Source organism: Lactuca saligna, chromosome 8 (genome assembly GCF_052625555.1).
Source record: "Lactuca saligna cultivar CGN05327 chromosome 8, ASM5262555v1, whole genome shotgun sequence".
Classification (NCBI taxonomy): Eukaryota; Viridiplantae; Streptophyta; class Magnoliopsida; order Asterales; family Asteraceae; genus Lactuca; species Lactuca saligna.
The window spans coordinates 134,169,982-134,173,455 of record NC_136424.1 but is presented as its reverse complement, the minus strand read 5'-3'; the positions used below and the strand labels follow the sequence as shown (position 1 = coordinate 134,173,455).

General features: G+C 39.1%; 1 non-coding gene across 1 annotated transcript; it reads right to left on the bottom strand.

Moving 5' to 3' along the window:
* Positions 1 to 1,016: 1,016 nt before the first annotated feature.
* LOC145013607 (small nucleolar RNA R71) lies at positions 1,017 to 1,123 on the bottom strand. Its single transcript, XR_013665155.1, has one exon. It is a non-coding gene; the product is annotated as a small nucleolar RNA R71 (small nucleolar RNA).
* Between the last annotated feature and the right edge of the window lie 2,351 nt (positions 1,124 to 3,474).

The window sequence follows — 3,474 nt, the reverse complement described above, 5'->3', positions numbered from 1 at the left end:
AACTAGAGAAAACCCCCAATTTTATTAATTGTTTTAAGTAGATAATATTAGTATTTAATTTAGTTTTTACCATTCCCTGTGTTCGATACCCTACTTGCTTGAACTATATTATTAATCGATAGGTACACTGCTTTTTGTGTGTTTAATTTGTGTTTAAAGTAATAGGATTAAAACTAGGGCGTTTTACACACATCAAGTTTTTGGCAAAGTTGCTGGGGAACGATTCTAATAGTTATTTTATTTTCTATTGTTATCGATCCTTTGTGTGAGATTTTTCTTGCATAACGTTACCTGTTTTCAGTTTTTATTTTCGAATTAGTTTTCAGGTTTTTGTTAAACTCGTCAAGTTTATTACTGAAATTGACGAGTTCATCGCGTTTTCAGACTCGCCACTTCTTTGTTTTTGTTCGTTTTACACGTGTTTTCTATTTTGTTTCAGGTTTTTATGACCCAAGGTTCTAGTTCCGCATTAATACCACCCGTTGAAGATCCAGAGTCGATTATTTGCAAAAAAGGAGCAAAGCAATCGAAGAACCTAATAACTCAACAAAATCCACGACGATAAGGTAGAAGGTTATGAATCCGACATACCCACGTTTGGTTAAGAAAGCAATTCCGACCGAGAAGACAACATGGCCAACATCGCCAATATACAAATGTGGGACTATAAGAAGCACATAAGAGATGGTACCGGGTCGGGACTTGTTCAACCCGCGATCCCAACTAATGCCAACTTTGAGCTGAAAGGTCACATACTCGCCCAACTAAAAGACATTCTGTTCTATGGGAAGGATCACGAAGATGCTTATAAGCATATTCAAGAAGTCATGGACGTTGTCAACTACTTCCACATGCCAAACGTCCCTCGTGATACTCTTTTACTTCGGATGCTACCAGTCACATTCAAAGGAGCCGCAAAGGAATGGTTGAAATCTTTACCTCCAGGGTCCATTACAATATGGCAAAAGATGCGTGAAAAGTTCATTGATCAGTTTTTTCCACCTTCCAAGGTAGCAAAACTGAAGAAAGCTATTGCCAATTTCGAGCAGATACCAGGAGAATCACTTTATGAGGCGTGGGAGAGATACAAGGGTTTGATAAGAAATTATCCTTAAAACGACTTGAACGTGCAACAAGAGGTTTCCATCTTTTATGATGGTGTAAACGTCACAACCAGGCAATTACTTGATTCCCAATGACCTCTCACGAAGAAACCACCAGCTGTTATTAAAACTTTAGTTGAAGAGCTCTCCAAATATTCAAGGGAGTATTACAACCCAAGGAACGACACGACTAGACGCATGGTGAACTCAGTTTTTGATGATATGGCTGCAATGATGGCAAAGCTGGAATGTATGGATCGTAGGATGACAAAAATGGATTAATCCATCCATGCCATTCGGGTAGGTTGTGACAATTGTAGCGGACCCCATCTTACTAAAGATTGTGATCTTGATGAGAACGACAACCAAAAGGCACAAGTTTGTTGTTCTAGTGGCGATAGATTGGATGATGATTGGAGAAAACCCAAGAAGGAGTGGCTTCCATACGATGAGTACAAGAAGGAAAAGGAGGAGAAATATAGGAAAAAGGCGCGCAAGTTTTATCAAAAAGAGGAACCAGTACAAGAGAAAAAGACGGATCTTGAAGCTATGTTATTCCGATTTGCTAGTGCTTCCGAAAAAAGGCATGACGATGCCGATGCGACCATTAGAGATCAGCAAAAGATGATGAAGGAGCACCAAGTAATGATGATGGATCAACAATCTTTACTCCGAAATCAACAAGATTCAATACTAAATATTGAAAAACAACTTGGACAACTTGCCAAGCAATTCAACGAAAGAACATCAGGCGGACTTCCTAGCGATACCGAGAAAAATCCTAAGGGAGCACATATTAACATAGTGACAACCAGAAGTGGCAAGATAGTCACACCCCTGGCTCCAATCCCAAATGAAGATCCTAAGGTGGTACAAGAAAAAGACCAAGAAAATCCAGAATCACATAAAGTGGAGAAAATTCATCGAGTTCCTGAAAAAAAACTCGACGAGTTCCTTACCCGATGAGAAAAATCAGATGACAGCCAAGCCATACCAGCCACTGTTTCCTTTTCCAGGGCGAGCTCGACAAGAGAAGCAGAGCAAAGACTACCAAAAGTTCTTGGAGGACATAAAGGCCTTACAAATAAATATTCCTTTCATCGAAGCAATTGCACAAATGCCCAAATATGCCAAGTTCTTAAAGGAACTTCTCACGAATAGAAGGAAGATGGAGGAAGCATCCAAAGTGGCTTTAAATGAGAATTGTTCAGCTGCAATGTTGAACAAATTCCCAAAGAAGATGGGTGACCCCAGTAGCTTGACAATACCTTGCTAATTTGGAAATTTAGCCACTAGCTACGCATTAGCATACTCGGGGGAAAATGTAAACCTCATTCCTTATTCTTTCTTTAAGAAACTAAACCTTCCAGAGCTAAGATCAATCTGAATGGCGATCCACTTAGCAAACAAGACGGTGATATTCCCGAGAGGCATATGTGAAGATTTGTTGGTAAAAGTCGATAAGTTTGTCTTCCCGGTGGAGTTCATTGTACTAGATATGGAGGAGGATCATCAAGTGCCAATAATTCTTGGAAGACCATTTTTAAACACCGTTAGTGCCATAGTTAGCATACGAGAATCCAAGCTTACCCTTGGCGTGGGAGAAGACTCGGCTACCTTTGGAGTTGATAAAGCCATGAAACATTCAAAGTTTAGTGATGACACGAATTTTTCAGTGGATATCTTAGAAGAATTATTGGAAGAGTGGCAAGAAAATGAATCAAGTAAACATATATTCACTCCAGAGGATGACTTTGATGCTGAGAGAGACCTGAAGGAGCTAGAAATATTACTTGAAGAATCCGAATACGAAGAACTAATCAGAAGCACTGAATAGCAAACTCGACGAGTTTCAAGCAATAACTCGACGAGTTATGATGAAAAATCGCGATCAGATGGGACTTTTGGCCTAAAATCGATGAGAATCTTCCTAGAACTCGATGTGTTGAGTGTACAAGGCACAAAAATGGAGTTGAAAACATTGCCGTAACACTTGGAATACGCATTCCTGGAAGAAGGTGAATAAAAACCTGTTATTATTGCATCTGATCTTACCTAAACCGAAAAGAAGAATTTGTTAAAGTTTTGAAGAAAAGGAAGAATGCCATCACATGGAAAATCACCGATATAAAACGAATAAGTTCTTCTTATTGTTCTCATAAAATCAATCTTGAAGAAGGAGCAAAGCCAGTAGTGCAACATCAAAGGCGATTAAACCCAAATATGCAAGAAGTGGTAAAAAAAAAGGAGGTAGTCAATCTCTATGATGCTGGGATCATTTATTCAATTTCTGATAGTTCATGGGTTAGTCCTATTTAAGTAGTACTAAAGAAAGGAGGGATGACAGTCGTGGCGAATGAGAAGAAAGAGC